Source organism: Prosopis cineraria, unplaced genomic scaffold, assembly GCF_029017545.1.
Source record: "Prosopis cineraria cultivar Desert tree isolate PC_DT_omini unplaced genomic scaffold, ASM2901754v1 PC4, whole genome shotgun sequence".
In the NCBI taxonomy this organism is placed as follows: domain Eukaryota; kingdom Viridiplantae; phylum Streptophyta; class Magnoliopsida; order Fabales; family Fabaceae; genus Prosopis; species Prosopis cineraria.
This window is the reverse complement of record NW_026555335.1, coordinates 26,941,552-26,956,926: the sequence shown is the minus strand read 5'-3', so window position 1 is coordinate 26,956,926 and position 15,375 is coordinate 26,941,552.

The following is a 15,375-nucleotide window of genomic DNA, read 5'->3' as shown; positions in this document are numbered from 1 at the left end:
ATATATACTCAACAAATCATAGAAAAGCAACTTGAGAATAACTTATACAAGGTAATAAACAATGCAAATTATCTAGTTACCTTAATGCTTTTGTTACTAAAAGGGTTACTCGTGGTACTAAATTTCTTCTTGTGTCAAGGTAAGTCTTCTCATACCACAATCTACATTAACAAGCACTATATGTTAATTTTCAATTAACACAAGCACCATTAGCTAATAATAACCTCCCAATTCTCCCACTTCTCACTCAAATTCTCAATAAATGGACTTGTCAAGATTAAAATTTATTCACTTCATCCCTTTAGGTCTCTTTCTAACTCTATCACAACATAAAACTCAATATCTCAACTTATCACACTTCAACACTCTATGATCAAGTTGGGGGGCTTGATCCAAAATTCACCAAACAAGAAAGTAGCTTTCTATTACCACATATTCAAGATCAATAAACCTAAATTAAACCTTTAGAGTCAATAGAAACCTTCAAAACATTGACTCATGGCTTAATCCAATCAGACTAAATTCTCACTCTTCCAAATCCCATGAAAAATGAGATGAAAAGGTAGAGAAGAAGGGTAGGAAACTTACCTAAGAGTTTAGAGACTCAAATGATCTTTAAAATCCTTCCAAATTGATGCCCTACCAGTGCCCAAAGTTGCCTCCTTCGTGCTCTAGTTTTTCCACCCTAAAATCTGTCAATTTTGATCATTTCTAAAAATTTAAGTTGCCTGCTGTGCTGTGCACCGCAGTGCACGCCACACAAGCCATGGCTCATGACGTAATGAGCAACAACTTGATTTTTCTCCCCTCGATGCCTCCCGACTTGATCCGACTTTCATCTTATCTCAATTTAGAGCCAAATATGACCCAAAAATCCAATTAGCCACCTAAAAACATAATTAAATATATTAATCATATTTTTAACTAATTTATCCCTTAATTAATCAACTTTTCCATATTTAAAGTTTTAGGATGTTACAATTCTCCCCTCCTTTAAAGGAATTTTGCCCTCAAAATTCAAGAACAATCACAACACATACCTAGGGAAGATAAGGATATTGCTGCTTCATTTTGTCTTCTGTCTCCCAGGTAGCATCACCAAGAGCCATTCCTTTCCACACCACCTTAACTAGTCGAATAGTCTTGTTCCGCAATTGCTTATCTTTAACATCTACTATTCGTTCTGGCTCTGCTCGATAAGTCATATTCTCTTGTAGCTCTACCTCTTCGGGTTCAATCACATGAGATAGATCAGGTTGATACTTCTTCAATTAAGAAAGATGAAAAGCATCATGAATCCCAGATAATTGTGGTGGCAAGGCTATTTGATAGGCAACCAGCCCAACTTTCCTAATGAGGATCTCGAATGGGCTCATGAATTGAGGAGATAATTCTTTGCTTGGATTGACCTCCCGATTCCTATCACAAGTGAAACTCTTAGAAAAACACGGTCACTAACTATAAACTCTAATGGCCTTTGTCATTTATCCGTATAACTCTTTTGCCTACTCTGAGCTGTTAGAAGTTTTCGCCTTATCATTTAAATCTTTTGCATCATTTGATCTATAATATCTGGACCCATAATTCTTCCTTTACTCAGTTCAACCTAACAAAGAGGAGTTGACATTTCCTTCTATATAGTGCCTTATAGGAAGCCATCCCTATACTGGAGTGAAAATTATTATTGTAGGCAAACTCAGCCAAAGGAAGATGGCTATCCTAGTTGCCTCTCAGTTTCAAGGCACAAGCTCTTAACATGTCTTCTAGAGTCTATATAGTCCTTTCCATCTGTCCATTAGTTCACAGATGATATGCTATGCTCAATCTTAATTCGTTACCCATTGCTCTCTATAATGCTGTTTAAAAGTTTAAAGTGAACCTTGAATCATGATTAGAGACAATGTCCTTTAGCACCCCATGCAATCTCACAACTTCTCGAATGTATATCTCTGCCAACTTCCCCAATGAATCACTTATTTGCATTGTTAAGAAATGAGTTGACTTTATCAATCTATCTATAATCACCCAAATAGAATCATGACTGGATTGGGTTCTTGATAATCCTAAAATGAAATCTATAAATATACTATCCCACTTTTACGTCGGTATCTCTAGTGGTTGTAAAGTTCCTGCTGGTCTGCGATGCTCGATTTTAACTTTTTGACAAATTAAATACCGAGATACAAAATTTGTGACATCTCTTTTCATTATAAGCCACTACCAATACCGCTTTATATCTTGGTACATCTTAGTTGCTCCAAGGTCAATTGTATATCTACTCTTATGCGCCTCATTTAGAATTTTCTTTCATAAATCACCCTCATCTAGTACACAAACTTGATCTCGATACACAACAAATCCATCATCACTAAAACTAAAGTCTGTGGTTCACCTTTCCTCCACATCTTCCCGAATTCCCAACAAATACTCATCCTTAAGCTGTGCTATCCTTAACTCTCTCTCTCCAAAACTCATTGGTAATCTTTATGGAATGTAAACTATACAAAGTTAATTCTGATGAGTCATGTTGATATCCAAGTAGGATTCCAATAATTTATGCTCTTGCACCATTAAACAAGTGACATGTAATGACTGTCGACTTAAGGCATCTACAACCACGTTTGCTTTTTCGGATAGCATTTAAATTCAAAACTATAGTCCTTTAAGAACTCCATCTACCTTCTCTACCTCATATTAAGTTCCTTCTGATCCACTAAATATTTCAGGCTCTTGTAGTCCTAAAAACACTGAACACTGCTTCATACAAATAGTACCACCAAATCTTTAGTGTAAACACAACTGTAGAAAGCTCTAGGTCATGGGTCAGGTAGTTCTCTTGGCCTGAGTTGTCTAGAGGCATAAGTCACTACCCGCTCATCTTGTATCAACACATATCCCAGACCCTTTAGAGATGCATTTGTATAATTTCATATAGCAATTGTGGATTAGGAATAATCAACACTGATGCCGTAGTTAGTTTCTCCTTCAACTTTTGAAATACGATCTCGCACTTGTCATCTACCATAATCCCTTTCGCTAACACAACACGTCCTAGAAATCAGACCTCTTGTAGCCAAAACTCATACTTGCTAAGCTTAGCATAGAGCTTGTTGTCCTTTAAAATTTGTAGCACAATCCTCAAATACTGTGCATATTACTTCCCATCTTTAGAATACATCAGAATGTCATTAATAAATACCATGACAAATGAATCCAGGTTAGGCCTAAATATGTGGTTCATGTAATCCATGAAAACCACAAGTGCATTTATTAAACCAAATGGCATTACCAAGAACTCATAATGCCCATATCTGGTACGAAAAGCCATTTTAGGCATATCCTCCAAGTACACTCTCAATTGATGGTATCCTCACCTCAGGTTAATTTTTGAAAAACTGAAAGTCCTACCAATTGATCTAATAAATCATCAATCCTTGGTAAAGGATATTTGTTCTTCATTATTACCTTATTCAACTGTCTATAATGAATACAGAGCTGTAAGCTGCCATCCTTCTTCTTAGCAAACAGAACAGTTGATCTCTAAGGTGACATATTGGGTTTAATAAACCCCTTTTCAAGTAACTCCTCTATCTTCTTCTTCAACTTAGCTAGCTCAGTTGGTGACATCCGATATAGTGCCTTTGAGATTGGTTCAATTCCTGACACTAGGTCTATCGTGAATTCCACTTCCCTTTCTGGAGGCAAATTGGATATATCATTTGTAAATACCTTAAGAAATTCATTCACTACCCTAATCTTATCAATACTTCCATTATAGACCCCATGCACTGAGAAGAAAACCATATAAGCCATACATCCTTGTTACATTAGTTTCTTTGCTTGCACCACTGATAAGAACTTAGACTCACTAGGAACATTAGCTAGTGCAGTATGTACCGATAACAAACTATCTTCCTAGCACAGTCTAAGGTGGCATTATTTGCCATTAACCAATCCATATCGATAATCATGTCCAAGACCTTTGTAAGAATCTGGATCAAATTGAGAGTAGTCGAATGATTTTCAAACCTCACTTTTACATTCAAATATGCTTTATTAGTCATATTAGATAACCCAAATGGCATAGACACTTTAATCACATAAGGCAATTCATGTAAAGGAAGTCCCAACCTCTTTATACATTCATATGAAAAACAAATGTGTAGCACTGAAATCAAACAATGCTTTAATTTCCTGCTTGTAGATAGAAATAATACATTTTATCAAATTTAACGACGCTCTTACCTTCTCTTGATATAGTGTGTAAACTCATCCTGAAATGGTAGATCTCTATCCTTCCATCTCCACTCTTCCTTCAGGACACTGTCTTGCTGAATGGTCAGGTTTCCCAATTTAAAACATGTCCAACACCTCCTAGGATGTGAACACCCATACTTAGCACATGGTGGTGATTGAGCTATACTCAAGGTCAAGGCAGGCATATTAGAAGCCTAACGGGATATTTGTGGAACACCAGAACTCCTAAATCCACTCCTCTGAAATATTCCTTGAGTCTGCGATCCACTAATAAAACTCTTCTTGCTCGATGCTGTAGAACTACTTAGGCCATAACCTATCTCCTTAAAGACTCTTCTGGAAGGGTTGAGGGAGGATGAGAACCTCCCATGACTATCGTATCTCCTTCCTGCTTCTACTTCCCGACCCCTTCTTGTTGTAATTTGGAGCTGATTACACACGTTAACGTATATAGTTACTCCTAACAAAGTAATCTGCTATCTATATTTAGGCCTCATCTTTTCCAAAAGCCTTTTGGCATTCCATTCGCTATCATCCATCTCATTTAGATAAGTAGAAAGTTTTGACAATTGATTAAACTTCTAAATAAATGCTTCTTTATTAGGATCTCCCTATCAAAATACATGAAACTCAGCCTCCTTCTCATCTCTGAATGCTGGAGGAAAATGATGATTAAAGAACATTTCCTTGAATTGTTCCCAAGTTAGTTGACGTCCATCCACTGGTTTTGTAAAATTCCACCAGTGTTTAGCATCCTCAGCCAAATACACTGTGGCTATATTCACCTTCTGTTTCGTAGAGCATGGTACTACTTTAAAGATGGTTTCAACTCTCTTTATCCGTTTCTCCACTTCTCTTTCCTTTATAGTTCTATTAAAGGTTAGAAGATTAAACCAAGAGAAAGTCCTCCATGCTCGATCAATAGCCATCCCCGGAGTATCCCTATCCGCTCTAGTCTCAGACGATCCAAGTCTACTACCGGAACCATAAGATGGTTCCAATCTGCTCTCATGAGCTTCCCCTGGTCTCCTTTATTTCTCCTCACGATCTCTATTATGGAACAAAGCATCGTGGTACTAAATTCTCTTCTTGTGTCAAGGTAAGTCTTCCTACACCACAATCTGCAACAACAAGTACTATATGTTAATTTTTGATTAACACAAGCACCATTAGCTAATATTAACCTCCCAATTCTCCCACTTCTTACTCATATTCTCAACAAATAGACTTGTTAAGATTAAAATTTGTTCACACCATCCCTTTAGGTCTCTTTCTAACTCTATCACAATATAAAACTCAATATCTCAAATTATCACACTTCAACACCCTATGATCAAGTTTGGGCTTGATCCAAAATTCACCAAACAAGAAAGTAGCTTCCTATTAGCATATATCCAAGATCAATAAACCTAAATTAAACCTTTAGAGTCAATAGAAACCTTCAAAACATTGACTCATTGCTTAATCCAATTAGACCAAATTCTCACTCTTCTAAATCCCATAGAAAATGAGGTGAAAAGGTAGAGGAGAAGGGTAGGAAACTTACCCAAGAGTTTGGAGACTCAAATGATCTTCAAAATCCTTCCAAATTGATGCCCTGGCAGTGCCTAAAGTTTCCCCCTTCGTGTTCTAGGTTTTCTACCCTAAAAATTGTCCATTTCTGATGATTCCCAAAATTTTAAGTTGCCTGCTGTGCCGTGCACCGCAGCGCATGCCACGTAAGCCGCGACTCACGACGCAACGAGCAACAAGTTTATTTTGCTCCTTCTGATGCCTCCCGACTTGATCTAGCTTTCATCCTATCTCAATTTAGAGTCAAATATGACCTAAAAATCTAATTATCCACCCAAAAACATAATTAAATAAATTAATCATATTTTTAACTAATTTATCCCTTAATTAATTCACTTTTCTAGATTTGAAGTTTTAGGATGTTACATGATCTCCCTCATTCACCCAAATCTTTTACTAGTTTTAAGACATAAACCCATTACAAATGTGCTAAGCTTCACATCATTTCTCCCCTCCTCAGGATGGAAGCACCCATAAGAGAGAGTAAGTCTAGAAGTCAAAAGAACAACCATACAAAGGGGAATTAATTTGTAAAATATATATATATATATATATTGCAAACATCTACATGCTTAATGCACTAAGCACAATTAAACAAGATCTAATCTTGAAACTCAAGAAACTAACATCAAATTGTAATGTTATACTAATTACCAGGACACTTAACCATACAAACACCCTATCATGGTAACTAAGGGTTAACTAACTACCGTTTAAGTTTATCAAGATAGTAAAGGATAAAATTATACTTAATAATTGAAACTTTAAAAGTTTAGGATCTTAAGAAAAACATTTTTTAATTGTTTGAGCTCAAACATATAATTAAAATTAGAGTATAAATTAATTTGGAAGCAAGGAAAACATCAAGGAAAGATAAAATATTAAAATAGGGGAAAATTCATCATTTTCCTTGATTATAGTTCATCTGTTGAGGCCAAGCATCACTTGTGCTATGGCTAGATGATCATGTGCCATGCACTATGGGACAAACACCATGAATCGTGACTTATAAGACATTTCATGATAGAACGTTCTACTGTCATAACAACATCTTGGAGTGAAATTTTAGCATATGCCATTTCTTCATCCAACATCTAACTAAAGTAGTTCAAGCACCCTTGTATAGCTAACTGAGCTATCTAGCTAATGACACTAATTTTACATTAAAAAATTTTCTTTTTAAGATTGTTAGGGACACCTAGGTTTAAAACTATTTTGTTTTCAAACATAAACCAACCCCAAGGTGTTCCTAACATAATCTAAGTGCCATTAGCCTTAACCAATGCTTGAACCACATCCTGAGGACTGACTAACACCTAATTGAACACTCATACACAAACTTACATATCCAAAACATGTTTTGACAATCTAAAACACCATATTCAAACAAAAGGATGGCATAATTTTCCAAATCCTCATACAATCACCCTAATGGCGATTTAGCCTCTCAAACAAATCAAATAACAACTATCATGCACTTGTAATTTAGCACTTCACAATAGTTTCATTACATGTATAAGCCTCTAGGCCCAAATATAACATATTATCACAAATATAATCATGCAATGCTCCCAAAATAATGAGATTGATATAATTGGCAATATTGACATATATATTCATAATTTCACATTCAAACAAAATAAGGACATAAGAAAGATAGTAGTGCTTGCCTACTCCTTGCCTTGATTACCTTTCCTTTTGGCCTTAGAGAAGCCTTTACCTATAAAATTGTAACCACAAGGGGTGCAAACATTATCTCAGTAACCAAATAATGTAATCTATCTACAAGCAAGGAAGATAGTAAATGAGCATGCAAAGTAGGCTATAAATTAGTTATATGATCATGACACATACAAACATGGTATTATTTATACTTAAATCATGCATGATCATTCCTAATAATACTTATACTCTCTACATTAACTCTGACTGAATATAGGGGCAAATAATACAATTGGACCTAGTCTATATGACTAGACTAGCCCAAGCTCCCTAATTATGTGACTAGTGTCATATAACCAACCTATGCCCTTGTAGGTAAAAGTGGGACTTCCAAACAGTAATACTAGATGATCTCTAGCATCTCCCATAGTACTAGTAGAAACCATATGGATTTAAAAATATTGCCTCAAAGTGAACTCCTACCCTCTAACAATATGATCATGCCTTATACTACAATAATGGAATTCAATAAGCATTATCTCTACACATATATGTTCATTATATATTCACATCTCATACAATAAAACAATCATGATAACCCTTTAGAACATTTGTTCTTAAAAACATTTTCACAATGATATAGGTAATTATTTCTAAACCATTTCCCACTTCACATAATTTTCTAAGATAAAGCTTCCTTTCTGTATCTATTTATGCATAAGCAAAATAACATTAAATTTTTGCAAACATTCACAAGCAATCCAAGCAAGAAATTAAAAAGATTAGATTATCCAATTTTCTCAATCTTTTTGTTACCAAAAAGGATTACCCATAAATTTTAGCAAACCTTAGAGCCTCCTTTGCCCAAAGAGTATAAAAAAAATGTCAATCTAAATATTAAAACACTATTTAATCAATTCCAACTCTAACATATATACTTTTTAACTTTAATTATCTAATTACTAAAATTCATAACTTCTAACTATGGCATAACCAAAACCTTAATAACTTTCCATTAGCTCTATTTAGCTTTCATAAGGTTAAACAACACCAAATAATTGTCCACATTGCTTCCATCATCCATTTTATGTAAGATTATGCTACAATACCCAATAGGGGTGAGTTAGGTGTTTAGCAAATTTTCAAACAAAATAAAAATTTTTGCAAAGTTTAAATAAAGAAGTTGCAATCGAAGGTTTTACAACACTTTAAACTAACTAATAAATACTTATGTTATAAGAAGTTTCCAAATTTCTTTCGAGATAAATTAAACTCTTGAAAACTAAATTAGATACAGAAGTCAAAATCAATTCATTAAAAAATAGTTTAGACAAAGCAAACGATAGATCCCAAAAATTAAAACCAAGAGAGTGTTCAAGAAGATGAGAAGCTGAATGTAAAGAAATTAGGGATAGAAATATTGCACGGATGATTTATTCTAGTTCAGCCAGTCACTAAGCCTACATCCAATCCTTATAATGCCTTTGAGATTTCTCTACTATAATATAAGGTTCAACGAGTTCTTGCCACCATAATATAAACCACAAGTTTGCTCAAGAACTTATGAACCATTTACAAGTCTCTTACTATACCAGTGAGTATCCCACACAATAGAATGATAGCAAGGAAATCTCCTTACAAATTACACCTTTACAGAGAAAATCTCTTTTTTGTACAAACAGAAGGGAGCACTATCCTTGATTCACTTAAGAATAAGTAAAAGGTATTTTTTTAATGAATTCTCTCTCAAAGAGAAGATAAGAAAAATTTAAGCATGCTTAAAGAACTCTATCCAAAGAGTAAATAATACATTGATGGCTTATAAATTAGTTAAGAGCAATTTTCACATTAACTGAATGTAAGATGGTAAGATTTCATCAATTTATCACTTAATGCATGTTCAATCATTACCCATCACTTAAATGAGGTCTTATTTGTAGTTTAAGGTTTGTAAGACCATGAAGAATCCTCCAAAACTAAAATATAGCTGTTAGCGATGATTTAAAGTGATAGAAAGCAAAAGGCCATATTTCAACAAAGCTTTTAATGCTCCTATCAAATGGTGATTTCCACATGGATTACTTACGATGCACGCATAAATTAGATTAAGCCAAAACATTATAGTACCCTTTTGATTGATTTAATTATATAGGCTACATGGTTTAAGCATGAATTAAAAGTTAGAATCCTTAAGCTTCCACTCTAGCATCCTAAAAATTTGAACCCAATTAATTGAGCTTAATTAGGGTAATTAAGTTTACTAATGTGGTGTGTGGCCAAAGGGGTTTAATATGTGTAATTGGTTGTGATTTCAACCCAAATTTTAAGTCTACAGTGGAGTCAGGTGAAGCAGGCACCAAAAAGTGAGAAGGGCTAAAGTAGGAGCCTCTGTGCCATATGCCAGGCATGTAGCACATTCATCGCAGTGCACAAAGGGCAAACCAAGATGGATAAACCTCTCTATGCCATGCACTGTGACTCATGGCTAAAATTTTACTTAAGACAATCACAATTTATTTAAAAAATCAGAGGGAAGGAAATGGATAATGAAATATGTATAAGTTTAAAATATGTATAAGTAGTTGTTAGTAGTTGTAAATATGTATAAGTTGCCATAAGATTCAAAAATGAGCATAAAATGGTATTTGTGGTATGTTTTGATAGTTTAGAGTTCCCTAGCCCTGTTATATGTGTGAATGATGAAATGAATGGATGGGCTAGAGGATAAATGTATATGTGTATGAAATTGAGATATGTGAAGTATGTTTGAGATGATTTGGCCATGTATGAGAATATAGAAATGAAAATGTGATTTTGGCCTAAAGTATGAAATGGGCAATTTACAGGCCAAATGTGTGTATGTGTAATATGTTGTGTATGTGTGTGGTCAATTAGGTGTATTGTTCATTTGAATGTGGTCAAATCCCAAAAAGTGACTAACGACGATTGGCTTTGGATTGAGACAATTAAGTGGCAAAATTTTGGCAGGAAAATGGTCAAAATGCACTTTGGTGTCTAATTTTTGATAAAAATATTAGATTGAGTTGAAACTAGTGTCATTAGTTAGATTTCAAAATTAGATTTGTGTGGATGCTTAAACTATCCCAATCATACATCATATGTAGAAATGACGTGTATTTAAATTTCATATTAGAAATTGCCATTTGACAGTAAATTCAGGTGTGTGCGTCGCGGCACATGTACCCCCATGCCAAGGTACACGGCATAGAGCGAGTGACTGTGGCCTCTATGCCACATGCCTTAATGCATGTGGTACAACCCATGGCACACGATGTTAAATTTCACTTTGCTTTTCAGTTTTGCACATGTTTTCTTGGACTTGAATGTATCCTTAGAGATTTCTTTTGCTGTGTGTAATGTTATATGATTTGAGGAATTTATAAAATGATTTTTAGAAATCTTTTCTTAGGGTCCCAAGGCTTTCAATGTTTTCAAACTAAATAAGCTTAAAGTGATTAGATTCATTATAGTAGAGCATATGGTAATATCAGTAAAGGGGCACTAAAATGTGGATAAGCCAAATGAATAGAGGTGTATTTTAAGTAATTGACACTAAAGTTCCAAGGACTTATGAGCCTAAGTTATGTTCTTATAGATGCATTCTTACTATATTAGTTATATGAATAGCTCTCATTAGTTTTTACATTAAATCTAAGAGAAGAAATAAAATTAAACCTATAAAACTAAGTATTCTCTTAATCATTCAAGCTCTTAGAAGTTTTGTCACTTCATGATTTATCATTTGATATATATAAGTAACAAACCCTTCTTTCTTTGTTTTGTAATCATCAAAACACATAATTTAATTTTTTAAAGGCAAAGGTTCATCCAAACCTTAAAGCCTAACCATAAAATTGGTAAATGCCCCAAGAGGGAGGAAGAATTAGACTAATTGAAAATTTAAATGAAATGTGGTAATAATAAGTGAGATGAAGGAATGAAATCACCATCACAAGAGTTGAAAGAATAGAGCTTGACACCGATGATTTATCCTAGTTCAACCCCTACTACTTGAATTTAAGTCTAATCCCAAGAACCTTTTGAGATTTCTAACTATATTACTAAAATTAATCTGGGCTCTTGGTTGCCACAGTACATAAATAGACTTTTCAATAAGTTTGAAACTCTCCCCATTACAAAGGTAATAATAAATTCCCTTAAGCCCCTTGAGCTTAAGTTCCTATGTTTTGAATATGTAAAACATGGATAAATAGAGTAAGTTCAAGAATGAACTACTACTACTACTTCTAAACTCTCTTGTGGAGTAGGTATATAATTAATGAAGTTCACTATTAATAAAAGATACACAGAAGGTAGGTGAACTCTAATACTCAAAATAAATGCAGAATGTTCTTGTTGTTCTCGTTGTTCCCTATTCTTCAGTGTTTCATAAATAAATCTTATTTATAGTTGAGAATAATAAATGATCCATTAGGCACATAAATTTTTCCATTGAAGGTTGCTTGTGATATGTTTCCTTCTAGCTTTGAGTTTCCTTGGATATCCGAGCTTCATTGAAGTTATCTGATGGACTAGCTAATAGAACAGTGCTTTACGGCAGCGACTTCCTCTTTTATACAATAATGGCTAAAAACATTAACTGCTTCTGACAAAAGTGGTTAAAGCTTATACGTTTTGATGTAACAGAAAGCAAGCTCGGTGATCAAAATAAATATTAGCAGGCAGAAGAACTTTAAGGAAAAAATTATGTTTCAATATCATTTGATAAGGATATAGAGTGAACACAATTGATTTTAGATTAAAGAAGGATTAAAAGATGAGTTCTGGTGACCTTCGGAAGAGATACAAAAAAAAAAGTACAAAGATCTATAGTAGCACTAGCGTTACTATAATCTAACACTAGTGTTATAGTCATAAACAAACATAGAAAGAAAGCTTCAGCACAGGTGTTGTCCTTGTAGTACCAGTGTAATCCAATATGTAAAAGATAAAGATTCTTGATATTTTTGGAAGAATTAGAATATTCTTGAAAAGATTAGTTTGCACTGGTGTTAAAAGGAAATAACACCAAAATAACATATTAATCAAATATCTTTATATGATAGAAGAAAGAACAATACTGGTGTTAAAATGTTAGCATAGGTGTTGTGCAAACTTAAGCAAAACTTAGTACACGTGCTAGCCACATAACATAGGTGATGACATAACTCGACCAAGGATAAATGAAGAGTAAGACTGACGTTAAAAATATAGTACCAATATATGGAAAAAGGTTAGAATAAGAGAGGCTTAATTGCAAAAGTTTTAAAAGGGTAACACCAGTGTTATAATGAGTGGGACCTAGGTTATATGAATCATGAATCAATAGAATAGTAAAGACAACAAAGGTAACATTGGTGTTAAGGCATCCAGTACTAGTGTTATCAACACTTAGAAACATTTTGAACAAGCCAACTTCAAGTACTAAAGGATTATAGTTAACTCAAATACTTAACTAACAAGATATCATACCTTTTTAGTATAAGCTCTCACTTAGTCAGTTTTTAATGTTAAGCCAATTATTTTAGTTAAGAAAGCCTGAAATGCACAAAACTTCTCTTTATTTCATAATTATCAAAACCAAGGTTCAATATTTCTCCCCCTTTTTGATGATGACAATACTCAGATGCAAAGAGTTAGTTCTTGAAGAGAATTTGGTCTCTACTTTCTCCAAAGAGATAAACATAGATTAAAATAGAAGAAATGCACGTTATGTATATATATATATATATATATTCAAAAGAAGGTATAAATTATCAAAGAAAGTTTAAACATGTAAACAAGTAAACATTCAAACAACCACCCAGTTCACTTCTTAAAGATAGTACCAAAGAAATCCATTAACTCATGGAATTTCTTAGTAATGAGAGATGAAGGTTTGGGTGTTTCAGAGGATTAAGAGGTTTGAGGTTTAGAGGGTATGGATAAAGATTGAGGCTTAAAAGTCTTTAAAGGCTTTGCTTTGAATATGCTGAGTCTAAGCAAGGCACTTCTTGGTCTTCTCACAACAGGTTGATCCTTATGCTTACCATTTCCTGAATCTTTAACCATACGCTTGTCTAACTTACTGTCTTGAACCTTATTGTCTATCTTGTTTTTTGACTTTGCATAACTCTTCTCCCCTTTTTTGTCATCAATAAAAGGCTTGAACATATCAGTAGGAACAAACAGGTTAGAGGACAGCACATAGGGTAAAGAAGTACCACTTTCAGTCCAAACTGGTCTATTCTTGAACCTTGACGGAGGCTTGAACACTGTACCAGATTCCAAAATGGTAGTGAGTGGTGTGGAAGACAATACAAAATCAGGAGTTCTCTTGATTAAGTCTTGAAAGGCTTTCGTATAGTTTATCCTAGAGAAGAATAGAGAAGAAGGTGAAGATTACTATACAGACTCCAATTCTTCCTCATCATCAGATATCTTAATATACTCTCTAGCAATCTTTGCTACAACTAGTACAAGCTTGTTACTGTCTGAAGCATATGATTCAACTCCTCTTAAACTATCTTCAAACATAGCTCTTAGTTTAGAATTAGTAGAGAAAACTAGTCCAACCCTTAGATTTCTAATCTTAGAAGGTATTTGTAAGTCACTGTCAATGTCTGCCTTAGTCTCCTTCTTTAAAGTAAAGGTGTTGGACGTGTGTACTAGCAAAAAATCCTCATGTAAAGAGACACTAGCATTCTTGTTAAAAGAGACACAGACACCAGTAGGAGTACCCATCCTAAAGGGAGAATAATGCTCAGATGAGTCTCTTGGTATAGCTGGTATACCTCATAAACTCAGAACTTGAGCTCTCAGCAAGCTAATTTCTTCCTTGAATTCTTCTTTAATTTATTCAAAGGCTTTCTTTAGTCTCTGATTGAAGTCTTTAGCTTATCTCTTAAGACAGAAAGTGAAAAGCTCAGTTTGAATCTTGAATCTCCTATCCAACCACTGATAGCATCTAAGTCAAGATATACTCCTTGTAATGGTGGTAAGATAGATGAGTCATTTTGAGCTAGTTGAGAAATCTTATCTGCCTTGAGCACTATAAGCTGCTATTAAGTGAGCTTCAGTTTAGGCACCACCCTCCTCCTTCTTTAATAATTTCAATCTTTTTCAAAGTCACAAAATTGATGATCTTCTCATGTCCCAACACTTCATTGCCTTCTAGATACATAATCTTCTAATCTTCCAGCATGTTGGAAATTACATTTCCATAGATGAGGTATTTTCGATCTCTTTTTCTGCTTAGCTAAACTAAGTTCTTGATTTTTTTCAAAGATGATGGAGGCAACATCAAATTTGAATCCTTTGATTAAGGCAGTCAAAAACCTTAGGTCTTTAAAGATAAACTTGTTTACCCTAGTTCTTTTATAAGTAATTGACCTTGACAGAATATGGTAGGTTACTTTATGAGGTGTTGGCATAGACTTAGGGTTTTCTACTAGACCAGAACTTTCTTCCTAGGTTGGTACTAGTGTTGTGAACATGATTGGCTTCTTATAGGACAGGTCTAATAGCCTCATCAACCTTTCATTAGTTGAAAAATTAGAAGGGTGTTGAGATAGTCTTCTATAATGTCAAAAGACTTTCCTTTCATTGTTACTCTTAGTACTTTATCATTATGTAGAACTTGTAAAGAACTATAGAAAGCTCTTACAACTTTTGGACTTACTGCATATTGAGCTCTGACAATATCTTATAAGGCTTTTATCATTTTAGTAACATCATATCCCTTCTCTTTAATTCTATTAGGTTAACAATCCAAGATTTACTGACTTCTTTTCTAACCATTTTCAAGGCTAGGCTTGCTTGGAATTTATCTAATGTGGAGTGAGATGAAGTAGAAGCTAGTAAAATCATTACTCTTATAAATGC